Raw genomic sequence first — 15,638 nt, forward strand, 5'->3', positions numbered from 1 at the left:
ACATCCCCCCTTTTCATGTTATTCTTCTTGCTCATGTATAACAATGAACTTCTTCATTATCTCCTACTGTTTATCAAAATTCTCAAAAACAAAAAGCAATGGCAGAGATGACTTGGTGCATATTCTCAAAAGAAAGCAGACAATGACACTGAATTTTTATTATTTATGGAGTGAAAAAAAAAAGGAACTTGGATGGAGGCCCCAGGAGAGAAACTGTGCATGGATCAAAGACAGGAACTATAGAAGCTAGTTTCAGGACAATTACTTGGCACTAACATTCCCTTGGGAAGCTGGGTGACTGTCCAAGAACCACTCCCTGAGACTGAAGATACACAGAAAAACACTGGGAATAACTCACTCCACTCCATAGTGACAGGTCTGTCTAGGCTGGAGAGCTCCATTTGGCAGATGTAGACATCTCCTTGATGAAAGACCATTTCCAGCTTCACCAGGATTTGGAAGATTCAGTCTCCATTATGAATCAGGTTGGTGGAAACAACCCCAGCTGTTTCCTCCTGTCCATTCAGAAACCAGTGGACTTGAATTTGCCTTGATAAAAATCTGTCACATAGCAGACAAGCAGATTGGGTGCTGTAGGGTCCATTCTTGGAAGAGAGACATTTACTTTAGGTTTAACTAGGATTGGAGATTTTTAAAAAGGTAATGGACTTTGAGATTATTATTATTAATTTTTTTTTTTTGTTCGACCATACCACCCCGGAACAAGCCTGATCCCTGTCTGATCTCGAAAGCAAGCAGAGTCGGGCCTGGTTAGTACTTGATGGAAGATCACCTAGGAAGACCAGGTGCTGTGGAGTAAAAAATAATAAGGATTGTGTTGACAAATCTGTTGTCAACCAATGGCTGTTTGCCTAAAAAAAAAAATTATTATGGTGACATTTGTTAACAAAATCCAGTAAATTTCAAGTGTACAATTCAATAGTAAGGCATAGAGATTATTATTTCTCTGACATTTTCATTATAGAATTGATTTCCAGATATTTAAAATATAAGTGCTATAATTAGGTTAGTAGAAAAGGGTGTACTGAAAAGGTGGCAATAGACCTTCAAATGGAATATGACCTTGAATTACATAATAGGGATTGAGAAGAATGGGAGAGAGACAAAGACAGCACTTTATGGCACATTTAACTATAAGTCATTGATTAATAGACATCGGACAAAGAATGTTTTACCAGCTGTGAAACTACCTGTATTTTCAATGCAAAATTTGCTCAAATAATTTCTTTTAAAAAAAATTTTTTTAAAAAATTAAGTTTATTGAGGTAACATTGGTGAATACAATTATATAATTTTCAGGGGTAAATTATCGTTTGACATCTGTATATTCTATTGTGTGTTTAGCACCCAAAGTCCAGTTTCCTTCAGCTACCATATATTTGATCCCCTTTACCCACTTTGCCCTCCCCTACACCCTATATTTGACCTCCTTTTCCCCGTCTACTCCCCCTTCTTCTTATGTCTGAGGAATATTCCATGGTATATATTTACTACAGCTTCTCTAGCCAATCATCTATCGTAGGAGACTTCGGTTGCTTCCATGTCCTGGCCACTGTGAATAATGCTGCTATGAAAATCAGTGTGCAAATATCTTTTCAGATATGGGTTTTCAAGTCTTTGGGGTAAATACCCAGTAGAGGGATTGCTGGATCATATGGTAGATCAATTCTCAGTTTTTTGAGGAACCTCCAAATTGGCTGTACCAATATGCAGTACCATCAGCAGTGTATAAAGATTCCTTTATCTCCGCATCCTCTCCAACATTTGTTATTACTTGTCCTGTTGATTATAACTATTCTAACAGGTGTGAGATGGTATCTCATTGTGGTTTTGATTTGCATTTCCCTAATAGCTAGTGAGTTGAGCATCTTTTCATATATTTGTTGGCCATTTGTATGTCCTCTAGGGAGAAGTGTCTGTTCAGGTCCTCTGCCCATTTTTTGATTGAATCCTTTGTATTTTTGTTATTGAGTTGTATGAGTTCTTTGAATATTTTGAATATTAGGCCATTTTCGGAGGTGTTGCTTGCAAATATATTTTCCCATTCGGATGGTCCTCTCTTTACCTTGTTGATGATTTCTTTTGCTGAACAGAAGCTTTTTAGTTTGATGTAGTCCCATTCATTTCTTTTTGCTTTTACTTCCCTTGTTTCTGAGGTCAAATTCAAAAAATCCTCTTTAAGTCCAAGGTCCTTGAGTTTAGTTCCTATGTTTTCTTCTATGCATTTTATTGTTTCAGGTCTTATATTTAGGTCCTTAATCCTTTTTGAGTTACTATTGGTATGTGGTGATAGACAACAGTCTAGCTTTATTCTTTTGCAGGTGGCTTTCCAGTTTTCCTAGCACCATTTATTGAAGAGGCTTTCCTTTCTTCACTGTATGTTTTTGGCTTCTTTGTTGAAAATTATTTACCTATATAAATATGGGTTTACTTCTGGATTCTCGATTCTGTTCCACTGATCTATGTGTCTGTTTTGCTACCAATACCATGCCATTTTGATTACTGTCGCTTTGTAGTATAATTTGAATCAGGCAGAGTGATGCCTCCCTCATTCTTTTTTCTTGAGATGGCTTTGGCAATTTGGGGTCTTTTGTGCTTCCATACAAATCTAAAGATTTTTTGTTCCATTTGTTTAAAAAAATGCCAATGGGATTTTGATGAGAATTGCATTAAATCTATATAATGCTTTAGTAATAAGGCCATTTTAACTATGTTGATTCTTCCAATCTAAGAACACGAAATATCTTTCCATTTCTTGTATATTCTTTGATTTCTTTTAACAGAATCTTATAGTTTTCATTATATAGGTCCTTCACATTTCATTAGATTTAATCCTAGGTATTTTATTCTTTTTGTTGCAATTGCACAAGGAATTACTTTTTCCACTTCTTTTTCTAACAATTCATTATTAGAGTATAGAAATGCTATGGATTTCCGAACATTGATTTTGTATCCAGAGACTTTACTGTATTTGCTTATTGTTTCTAGTAGTGTTCTTGTGGAGTCTTTAGGGTTTTCTATATAGAGAATCATGTCATCCGCAAATAGTGACAGTTTGAGTTCTTCTTTTCCTATTTGGATGCCTTTTATGTCTTTCTCTTGTCTGATTGCACTCGCTAGGACCTCCAATGTTATATTGAAGAACAGTGGTGATAGTGGTCAGCCTTGCCTTGTTCCTGATCTTAGAGGGAAGGTTTTTAGTTTTTCACCATTAAGTATAATGTTGGCTGAGGGTTTGTCATAGATGGCCTTTATTATGTTAAGGTACTTTCCTTCTATACCGGTTTTGTGAATTGTTTTGATCATAAATGGATGCCGTATCTTGTCGAAGGCTTTTTCTGCATCTATTGATATGATCATATGATTCTTATTTTTTAATTTGTTTATGTGGTGTATCACATTAATTGATTTGCATATGTTGAACCATCCCTGTGCATCTGGCATGAAGCACTTGATCGGGGGGTATAATCTTTTTAATATGTTGCTGTATTCAGTTTGCTAGTATCTTACTTAGGAATTTTGCATCTGTGTTCATGAGAAATATTGGTCTGTAGTTTTCTTTTTTTGTTTTATCTTTACCAGGTTTTGGTATCAAGGTGATATTGGCCTCATAAAATGAGCTGGGAAGTATTGCCTCCTCTTTGATTTTTTGGAAGTTTGAGGAGAATAGGTATTAAATCTTTGAATGTTTGGTAGAATTCACTGGTGAAGCCATCTGGTCCTGGACTTTTACTTTTTGGTAGGTTTTTGATGATCGTTTCAATTTCCATACTGTTGATCAATCTATTTAGATTTTTCCAGTTCTTTTTGATTCTGTCTAAGAAAGTTGTATTTTTCTAAGTATTGGTCCATTTCTTCTAGGTTATTAAACTTGGAATTATATACTTTTTCATAGTATTCCTGTATGATCCTTTGTATTTCTGCAGTGTCAGTCGTAATTTCCCTTCTTTCATCCCTGATTTTGTTGATTTGTGTCTTTTCTCTTTTTCTTTAGTGAGTCTAGCCAGGGGTTTGTTAATTTTATTAATCTTCTCAAACCATCAGCTCTTTGTTGCATGTATTTTTTCTATTGTTTTTATTTTGTTTTCAATTTCATTTATTTCTGCTCTAATTTTGATGATTTCTTTCCTTCAGCTGACTTTAGGCTTCATTTGTTCTTCTTTTTTCAGTTTTTTAAGATGGAGCATTAGGTTGTTTATCTGGGCTCATTTTTGTTTTTGGAGGTAAGCCTGTAATGATATGAACTTTCCTCTTATGACTGCTTTAGCTGTGTCTTAAAAGTTTTGACATGTTGTAGTATCATCATTTGTTTCTATGGATCTCTTCACCTCTCTTTTTATTTCTTCTCTGGCCCAATTATTCTTCAGTAGCATGTTGTTTAATCTTGATATATTTGTGGTTCTTCTTGCTTTCTTTTTGCAGTTGATCTCTAGTTTCAAAGCATTATGATCAGAGAATATGGTTGGTATGATTTCAACTGTCTTATATTTGTTGAGGCTATCTCTGTGTCCCAGAATGTGATCGATCCTTGAGACTGTTCCATGTGTGCTAGAGAAGAATGTATAAGCAGCTCTTTTGGGATAGAAGGCTCTGTAAATGTGAATTATGTTCAGTTGATCGAATGTGTCATTTAAGGATGTGATTTCCTTATTGATTTTCTGTTTGGATGATCTGTCCATATCTAACAGTGGGGTATTTAGGTCCCCTACTACGATAGTGTTTTGGTCTGTTTCTCCCTTTAGTTCTGTTAGTAATTGCTTTACATATTTTGGGGCTTCCTGATTGGCAGTATAGATATTAATAAGTGTTCTGTCCTCTTGGTGCATGATTCTCTTTATCATATAAAGTGTCCCTCAATATCTTTCTTTATCTTTTTTATTTCGAAGTCTAGTTCGTCTGATATTAATATCGCTACTCACACTTTTCCCCGAATGCCATTTGCTTGAAATATGATTTTCCACCCTTCCACTCTGATTTCATATTTGTCTTTGGAGCTGAGATCAGTTCCTGGAGGCAGCATATGGTTGGGTTTTGTTTTTTGATCCATTCTGCAACTCTGTGCCTTTTTATTGAGTGAGTTCAATCCATTTACATTTAGAGTGATTATTGAAATATGAGGTCTTCTTATAGCCATTTTATCTTTTGCTTTCTGATAGCTCAATGTTTCCATTGCTTCCTTGTCCTTGTGCTTCTGTTTTCTTTATTTTGGTTGGCTTTTGTGGGTTTTCCCTGTGATCCTTCTTGTTTTATGTTATATATAACAGTTCTGAACCTTTGGTGTGTGGTTACCATTGTGAATATGTAAAGGATAGTTATATATATATATATATATATATATATATATATATATATATATATATATATATATATACGATCATAATACCTATTATTCTTATATATATATGTGTGTGTGTATCTCTTTCTATATGTTTCTCTATATATCTATATCTATATCTATATATATCTATATGTATATAGATTTAGATACAGATATATATACAGTCATCCATTTTCTTCTGCACATGCCTTATCTCCATTCTCTTTTGTGAATTTGGATATTTCAATCCTCCCCTTTTCAGTCATTGTTATCTCAATTTGTTCCTGTGTATGCTAAACATTTATTACTATCTTGATATAACAATTTTTTTTATTATTTAAGCTCATAATGCCTTGTTTTTAGTAAGGATTGCACTTGTCTGCTTCTATTTGCCTAATGGTCATTTTACTCCTAATTATGTATTTTTGTTGTTGTTGTTGTCATTTTGTTTTAAGTGAACTGACCCCTTTCAGTGTTTCTTTTAGTGCAGGCCTCGTAATGGAGAATTTGCTCAATTTTTGTATGTCTGGAAAAGTTGTAATTTCTTTTTCATATCTAAAGGAGAACTTAGCTGGATACATTATTCTAGGCTGGTAGTTCCTTTCACTTAATAGTTTAAATATTTGATTTCATTCCTTTCTGTCTTGTAAGGTTTGCGCTGAGAAGTCTGAGGATAATCTAAAGGGTTTACCTTTATGTTACCGTTTTTTTCTCCCTGGCTACCTTGAGAATTCTGTCTTTATCGTTGATTTTTGGTAATTTTAATACAATGTGTCTTGGTGAAGGCCTTTTTGGGTTGAGATAATTGGGTGTTCTGTTGAATTCTTGAATTCCAAGCTCCAGCTCATTCCTTAGCTTTAGGAAATTCTCGTCAACTATTTGTCTGAAAATGCTTTCTAATCCCTGTTCCTTTTCCTCATCTTTCATAATACCTATTATTCTTATGTTTCCTCTACTGATGATATCAGTTAGTTCTTGAATTTCTCTTTCATTATTTTTCATTCTTTGGTTTCTTTCTTCTTCATTCTGATTTATTCCTAGATTTCTGTCTTTGATATCACTGATCCTTTCCTCCATTTGGTCGACTCTATTTCCCAAGCTTGCTATTTGATTTTTCAACTCTTGCAGTGTGTTCTTCATCTCTAGAAATTCTATTTGGTTCTTTCTTGAGGATTTCATTCTTCTTGCTAAAAAACTCATTCTGCTCATCTAGTCGTTTTTTCAATTTCTGAAATTGTTAATTTGAGTTGTTTTGGATCTCATTGAGTTTTTTCAGAAGTACCATCCTGAATTCTCTGTCTGTAAGCTTATTTTCTGGAGATTTTTCTCTTTCTTTCCGAGATGCCTTGTCACCTTGGTTGTTCATGGTGTTTAATGGGCCATTTCTACACCTGGGCATTAATGGAAGTGTATTCTGTTTTTCCAGAAAGAAGTTTTATTATATAAACGTGTCTCTTTAGCCTGCTGCAAAGAAGGTGCTTTTCTTTTGGTTTCCAGTAGGTGGCATCTAAGCCTCTTGGATCCCTGCTTTATATAAAGCCTAAATAATGCCTTTTTATTTTCTCGTAGATATTTAATCACACTCGCTACCCTCAGTTTCAGTCCTGTCAGTTTCAGTGATGGTCTCGGCAGCGTTTGCTCAGACTTCCCTCTGGCTCTGCGATGATCGGTCTTGGCGGGTTTAGGGGGAGGGGACCTCTGGGTTGAGGGTTGGGGGCTGCAGCTCAGTCTCAGTTTTGCAAACATGGCCAGCAAAAATCAGCTGTTGTTCCTCTGGGGTCCCGTCCTGCTTCTCTGCTTTCTGCCCTAATGACTGGGCCCTGCAGCCACTACTATCCCAGGCAGGAATGTTCAGGTAACTCGCTGCAAAATCTCAGCTCTCCTTCTCCTGTCCCTTTCCTCTTGCAGGGAGCTCTGGTGACTGCTGAGAGGCAGCTTCTTAATTATTCCCAGTCCACTGTCCGACACTCTGGATTCTGGCCTGTGGCAGCTCTTATGTGCAGATCCCATGCTCAGTGTGCAGTTTGGGTGTCTTTTGTTGAGTTTTAGATGTTCAGCTTATTGTTGTTTCAAGGGGAGAGATCTGAGGACATCTCTCACTCCGCCATGTTTCCTCCTTAAATAATTTCTCAAAACTGAATATATAGACAGCAGCATTCTCTTGTCATATCAGTTTAATAACTTTATTTTATAAAAATAATAAAGAAAATTGAGCAAGTTCGACAGTATTTATTCTTTAAATAACTAATTATTTTCTGGTCTCTCCTACAAAAACCCCAAATCTTCACATTTACAGTGATATTTTCAAACCCCATATTCTGAGCTCCACATGTTTGATTAGTAGGAATCCTAGACCTTTCTCAAGTTTTTCCTTTTCTTCTCAGGTTCCTGAGAGATCCCACAAATAATCAAGGGTTATCAGTACCTCTGCATCTCTCTATTTGAAGTCCTCTTTTCTCCTTGTCCATCTTCTGTGCTGCTCATAGGTCAATTTCCAAGCTTCTGTCTACTTCCAGTGACCTCCAGACACCCAAGGCAGTTCTTCTTTTGAGATCTGCCATTAGTATCCCTCTTCCCTCCAGAGAGCAGAAAATGCACATGTGCCCCTGGAAAATAGTTTATTCAGAGAATTTCCAAAATCAGAGCTTCTAAGTGCTTAATGATTTACTTCTTTCCTTTCTACTTTCTTTGTACATAAGCACAGTCAGGTGGGGCTGGGTCAGGTAAGAATAGTCTTGAACTATACCTGTGCTCATTACTCCCTGTGATATTTCTGCCTTGTGCTCAGACTTATTCAAACGGCCAGCCTTCTTTATTCAAAGTGGTTTTCATTTAGGGACACTTTTTAACCCAACTCTACTTCAACCACTTTTATAAGCTCACAGTCCATCAGCCAGTACAATCCATGTTTGAATCCCAATTAAATTCAATTTCTCTCCCATAGGGCCTTTGGGAACTATGCAAATCATGGGATACACCTGGATGTCAATTTTATGGTCTTAGAACATTCTATGATAGGTACTTTGCCTGGACTACACAACTGAGCTCTAGGAGGTACTGGAGCTAAGTCCAGAAGCCAAATGGTTACATGTCTGAAATGTGAAATACAGTTCACAAAAGCAAAAGATTCCTAGGTATTCTAAGGCTGCTTTGTTGAATGCCCATAAAACATCTCCTCAGTATCTTTTAGAATTTTGTTAGGAATCCACATTAGAATTTCCATGGTTCCCTCTTTTTCCTCTCCCCTGTTTTCATCATCATTCTAACTTTTGCTCTTATTTACACACCTCTAGACAATAACAATAATTTCTTATCCCATCTCCCTGATTCGAGTTCCTACTCTCCCTAACCCGCTTCACATTTCTCTGAAAATACAGCTCTGACCTTATCATTTTCCTATTTTAAAAAATCTTCAGGGGTGAGTGATACCATAAGATAGTGGAAAAGTAGTCTCTGGACTCTCCCTTCCACCACAGACACACTAAATCAGTAGTTACATGGATGAATTTCCTTTGTGAGGAATCCAGAAATTGTTCAAGAGAGTCTTGCATACCGGGAAAGTGAGGAAAAACCCACAATGAAATAGATAGCAGAAGCTTGCCTTAAACCCCATTCTTGCCATAAAAGCCATGTCCAGCACAGCACCATACAATCTGGAGGGAACCCCCAGTCTCAGCTTTTTTTTGAGGAGCAAAGTGTTTAGACCACACATCTGGCACTCCAACTGCTACCTGAGGGTCTGGTTTCTAACTCATCAATCTCCAGGAGCTAGCAGACCAGTATTTGCTAGTTTCCAGGGGACTACAGAGAACAAAGAGGCAGTTTTGAACAGGGGCATCAGCACTTCCTGGGGGCTCCACTCTATAATTCAGCACAGTGAACAGGTGGCAAAGCCCAGCTCCCAGATATTCCCTGAAAGAAATTAGACTTCACATCTAGCACCCTAACTTTTCCAAAACTTGACTGAGTGTCTGGCTTCAACCTTGCTTGTCCCTGTCAGGGGACATGGATTCATAGTCTCCTGGGGACTACAAAGAACAAAGCTCGTGGTTTAGAATGGGGCTATGGGCTCCTCCCATGGTTCCTCTCCCAACTTCCCTCATTCCGGAGATAAAGCCCAGTGCCCAGCTTCTTCCTGGAAAGAGTTAGATTATACATCCAATGTCTTAATTTTTTCCTCTGCTGTCCAAGAGTCTGGCTTGGCTCCTGTCTCTGGGAGCTGATGAAGCAGGCAATCACTACTTGTTCCTTGGGGAATCTTGAACCTGTGTGTGGATACTTCCTGCGGCTCCTCCCTCAAACTTTCCACATCAGGGCTGGATTTTTAAATACTATCTCTTCTAACAGTGAGTTAGGTGATGGTAGGCAGGTCAGAGAAACTTTTTAGGTCTGGATAGTCTCACCTATGAAAGGAGAGGATTTAACTAAAGGACTTCTTTAGTCATTTCTAGCACTGAATAACAGGAAAGCCCTTCAGAGGGAAAAGAAGTTAGTAAACAAACAAACAAACAAACAAACAAAACATGCACACACATATTCATAAATGGATAAAATGTGGCTCAGTGCCAAGGGGGTGATTCTGTGATCTTTAGAGAAGGTTGGTCATACTGAGAAAACAATCAGTTCTGCTGGCAGCTGGAGAAGGTGTAGACATGAAGGCTTCAGAGGGAGGTGATATTTCACGTTGGGTCTCGGGGAAGAGCAGACTCTCACCATTGGAGAAAGGCCTCACACAGAGGAATGGCAGGGACAGAAGATGCTGGGGAAATGGAGAGTAGAGCCGTTCTCTCTATCTGACTCCCTTCCCACTACTGTCATCTCAGTGACTGTCTTGGCTCAGATGTCACCTTCTCCATGAAGCTTTCCCTTCTTTCTCTTTTCCAGTTAGGTGCTCTCTCTTCTGTGCCAGTATTATATCTTGAAAATACCTCAGTTTTGTTGTGTTGCATCGCTAGAAATGTGAAAATAAATTCCTTAAAGCTTTCTTAAAGCTTGGTATAAGAAATCCTTCCTAGCTTATATGTCTTCCTAGTTAATATGTCTTTTTACTTTTCAAGCACGGCTATAGAGAGATTGACCTCAAAAGCTATGGAATGTTCCTAGAGGCATTAATGATGTAATCTTTAACATAAAAAATGTGGCAGCCTTCACCATATGCTGCTCCTCCTAGGGCCACCAACAGAGTTATGGAAGGTGTGTATCTACACAGAAGTATCCATAACCTAGTATATTCTGTTTGCTTCTGTCTGAATCTCTTTGGGCCTGCTTTGTTCTTGGTCACATTGGGGGAATCAAGGTGGTTTGATTGTTTTGCATATCTGTTTCATCCTCTTCAAGTTAACTTTTCAGGACAAATACCTACTGTCTTCTTGCTGAGTGTCTAACATAGTGGTTAGTAAATATTTGTACATTAGTGAATGAACCAACAAATAAAATGAACTATGTGCTTGGAACATAAGAAGGAACTCTAAAATGTTTACTAAATGTGTTTTTTTTAATAGCCATCTCTGTTACCTCATTAGAAAGAACATCTCATATTTAAACACCAGATCTAATGTATCATACCACTGCTGAGATGTCATTTAATTACAAGTGTGGTGGGCCACAAATGTGTTTTTAAATAGGATACTCACCTGTTTTTCACCATGTCAGGGGGATGCTGAGGAGAGCTGGGAAAGGGTGAAGCCAAACATGAGAAGCATAAAGCCCCAGATGAAGCTGCGCTGCAGCTCTAGCCCTAATTATAGGGGAATCTTCTTGAGCATAGAAGAAAATAGGAAGGAGGTTCCAGGAGTAAGAAGGGGACCATTTTAGACATAATCTGACTGCTTACCTCTGTCACTGTAGTGATGGCCAGAATAACTGTGGTTCATCCTACCTTACTTCTCACTAGAATCTTCAAAGTTGGTGGCAGAGGACGAGAAGAAGGGGTGGGTCTAGCCTCAGGGCCCCCCATAAAAGCCACTGTCGTTGCTAAGGCAAGATCCTACTTCTTGGCTCAGCTATCCTGACCTGCTTCCTCCCCTGAGCCCAGTACCCTGAGCCCACAGCTCCTTTTCAGTCCTCAAGTCCTTCTCATTCTGCCAGTCATATCCCTCTCCCTACCGAACTCTCTGCCCTAGGTTGGAATGCGTTTCTCTTAATTTTAATCAATTAGTCCTTGTTTCTCCTCCACAATTATTAATTAGGGAACATTTGTCAGTTTAAGAAAATGATTTTGAAACTTTTGGGGGCAATATTTACCTTTTGTTTAAAAAATGGACTTTTACCTGCCAGTAAACATAAGTGATGAATGAGTTCTTTGGGCAATTTAAAATCTTTATTTTTTGTATATGAAAAATTTTATACTATTTTTGGCACCCCTGAAGCAACTCTGAGTTGCCCAGAATAGTTTGAAAACTATTGATTTAGGTGAAGTCATCTCTTATTCAGAGCAGAATATTTTATTTATTTTATTTTTTCAATTAGAGTTGACATTCGATATTATTTTATATTAATTTCAGGTGTACAGCATACTGATTAGCCATTTATATAGTTAATGAAGTGATCCCCTCAATTAGTCTAGTACCTACCTGGCACTATACATAGTTATTACATTATTATTGACTATATTCCCTATGCTGTACTTCATATCCTTATGACTATTTTGTAATTACCAATTTGTACTTCTTAGTCCCTTGAATTTTTTCATTCAACCTTCCAACCTCCTTCTATGAGTCTGTTTCCATTTTGTTTGTTCGTTTATTTTGTTCTTTGGATTCCACATATAAGTGACATTATATAAAATTTGTCTTTCTCTGTCTGAGTTATCTCACTTAGCATAATACACTCTAGGTCCGCCCATGTCATTGCAAATAGTGAGATTTCATTTTTTATGGCTGAGTAATATTCCACTGTATATAAGTTCCACCTCTTATTTATCTAATCTTTTATCGATGTGCACTTAGGTTGCTTCTATATCTTCGCTGTTGTAAATAGTGCTGCAGTGAAAGTAAGGGTGCATATGTCTTTTTGAATTAGTGTTTTGGGTTTCTTCAGATAACTACCCAGAAGTGGAATTGCTGGGTCATATGGTAGTTCTACTTTTGATTTTTTTGAGGAAACTCCAAACTGTTTTCCATAGTGGCTGTACCAATTTGCAATCCCACTAACAGTGTATGAGGGTTCTCTTTTCTCTACATTTGCATTCTTTGATAATTGGCAACAGCAAGGTGCTTAGATGGCCCAGGCTCAACTCTGACATTCCTGACAGCTTTTGCTGGTGTGACCTTGAGCATTTTTCCATATGTCTATTGGCCATCTGTATGTCCTCCTTGGAGAAATGCCTATTCAAGTCCTCTGATCATTTTTAAATTAGACTTTTTTTTTTTTTGGTGTTGGGTAGTACAAGTTCTTTATAAATTTTGGATATTAACCTTAATCGAATGTTTTTTGATTACTGATTCAATTTCATTAGTACTGATCGGTGGATTCAGACTTTCTGTTTCTTCTTGACTCAGTCTTGGAAGATTGTTTGTTTCTAGGAATTTATCCTTTTCTTCCAGAGTATCCAGTTTCTTAGCATTTCTGTAGTGTTAGTTGTTACTTCTCCTCTTTCATTTCTGATTTTATTTATTTGGGTCCTCTCCCTTTTTTTCTTGATGAATCTGGTTAAAGGTTTATCAATTTCGTTTATCTTTTCAAAGAATCAGCTCTTGGTTTCATTGATCTTTTGTACTTTTTTAGACTCTATTTTGTTTATTTCCAATCTGATCTTTATTATTTCCTTCCTTCTACTCACTTTAGGCTTTGTTTGTTGTTCTTTTTCTAGTTCCTTTAAGTGTAAAATTATATTTTTTTTTTTGAGATTTTTCTTGTTTCTTTAGGTAGGCCTGTATTGCAAGCACTAAGATCTGAGGATGTCTCAGTCTCATTGTTCTCAGTCTTCTGCTGACAGCTGGCTGCATGTCTGTTTTCTGTGGATGCAGAAGCTTATCACGCAGGTCACAATTCAGACCACTGCCTGGCAACAGCAAGGTGCTTAGATGGCCCAGGCTCAACTCTGCCATTCCTGACAGCTTTTGCTGGCCTGGGCTGTTAGGGTTCATCTTGTTGGACACTGTGATGGACACAAAGAAGAATTAACACCTATTTTCCTCAAACTATTCCAAAAAATTCAAGAGGAGGGAACGCTCTCAAGCTTATTTTATGAGGTTACCATTACCCTGATTCCCAAACCAGACAACGATATTACAAAAAAAGAAAATTATAGGTTGATATCTCTGTCCAGTCGTGCTTCCTGGAGTTGTCCAAAATGACAACTCCAAAATGTCTATTTCTTTTGCCAGGTTAGGGAAGTTTTCAGTCACTGTTTCTTCAAATAGGTTCTCAATCCCTTGCTCTCTTTCTTTTCCTTCTGGAATCCCTATGATGCAAATGTTGGTATGCTTGGTATTGTCCTCAAATTTTTGGATTATTTTTTTCTTGTTGCTGTTCTGATTGGGTGTTTTCTGCTACCTTATCTTTCAAATGCCTGATTGGATCCTCTGCTTCATCTAATCTACTGTTGATTCCTTCTAGTGTCTTCTTCATTTCAGTATTGTATTCTTCATATTTGACTGATTTTGAATGGTTTCTATTTTTTTTTTTAATGCTTACTATCTCTTTGTTGAAGTTCTCACTCAGATAATCTTTTCTTCCCCTTAAGTTCAATCAACATCCTTGTAACTGGTATTTTGAACTCTGTATCCGATAGGTTGCTTGCCTCAATTTCATTTAGTTCTTTTTCTGGAGTTTTCTGTTTTTTCATTTTGGACATATTTTTTTGACTTCCCATTTTGATTGCCTTTCTGTGTTCATTTCTATGTATTAGGTAGATATGCTATGTTTTTCAGTTTTGGCTGGGTGGACTTATGTAGTAGGTGCCCTGTGTGGCTTCGTGGTGCAGTCTTCCTGATCACCTGTGCCAGGAGGTCCAGGAGTCTACCTCATGTAGGTTGTGTGTCCTCCTGTTGTAGTTGAGCCTTGATTGCTATTGGCATGTCAGTAGGTGGGATTGACTTTTAGGCTGACTGGCTGTGAAGATTGGCCAAGCCCACCACATATGAGCTGCTGTGTGTGTATGCGGAGGGGAGATTCGCCCCATCTGGCTCATATGCCTGTTGAGACCATCCTTTGGGTGTGCCTCTTGTGGGGCTAATCAGGTGGTGCTCTGTTGCAGTCTGATGCCAGCCTCCCATGTAGGCCAAGGTCAGCTGCTGCCTGTAATTTCCCTGGGCTATGTGGTAGAAGCTACAAAGTTACTTGTGGTTGGTCACTGCCTGTACTGGACCTGGAAGCACATGAGATCCTGGCACTGCCTCCTCTTGCCTCCTGTTAGACATTATTCTGTATCATCCAAGCACTGCTCTAGCTTCCTCTTTTTCCAGCTCCATCCCTCTCCACGATTCTGAAGGCAAAGGCTCCACAACCAGTTAGTTCCCAACACCTCTTTGTGACTGCCCAACCAGTTAGTTCCCAACACCTCTTTGTGACTAACAGCTGTAAGTTCTCCCTCCCATCAGCAAATCGCCTTGGAGTTTGAAGGGCTGTTCTCAGGGGATTCAAACACTGTCACCCCTGGAAATTGAGAAAGGAAAATGAAGACAGAATGCCATAGGTATACTCTAGAAGGGGGTGTGGAGGAATCTAAAAGAGAAAAGATCCATGAAAGGAAAGGTAGAAGTTAGTGGAAAACTAAGAATACCTAGTTTATGGCCCTTCCTTTCATTGTGTTGGGTATAAAATTGAACTAGGAAGTTCAGAAGCCTCCTGAATAATAAACATAGGATCCTAGAAGCTCTCATATTAAATTACCCATAGGGAAGCAGCACAAAGAAGGCTTTTCCTTAGTTACTGCTTCCTTGGTTTTCTTATAATCCACTCTCATTCCCTTCTATATGCTACACACTTTCATCTCATTTTTCGTACAAATCTCAATCCACCCTAGTACTCTAATGGGATGCAATGAAAATAGTGCTAAGGGGGAAATTTATAGATGTAAATGCATATATTAAAAAAGAAGACTTAAAATCAATCACCTACTTTACAACTTTAGGAACTAGCAAAAGGAGAACTAAATTTAAAGCTGGTTGATGAAAAGAAACAATAAAGATCAGAGCAGTGATAAATAAGACAGAGAACAGAATAAATAGCATAAAATCAAATGTTGGTTCTTTGAAAATATTAACAAAATCGAGAAACTATTATAGCTTGACTAAGGAAAAAAAGAATAGATTGAAAATACTAAAATCATAAATGAGGAGGGGGCACTACCCCTTCT

This window comes from Pteropus medius, unplaced genomic scaffold (assembly GCF_902729225.1).
Source record: "Pteropus medius unplaced genomic scaffold, Ma_sr-lr_union100, whole genome shotgun sequence".
Lineage (NCBI taxonomy): Eukaryota > Metazoa > Chordata > Mammalia > Chiroptera > Pteropodidae > Pteropus > Pteropus medius.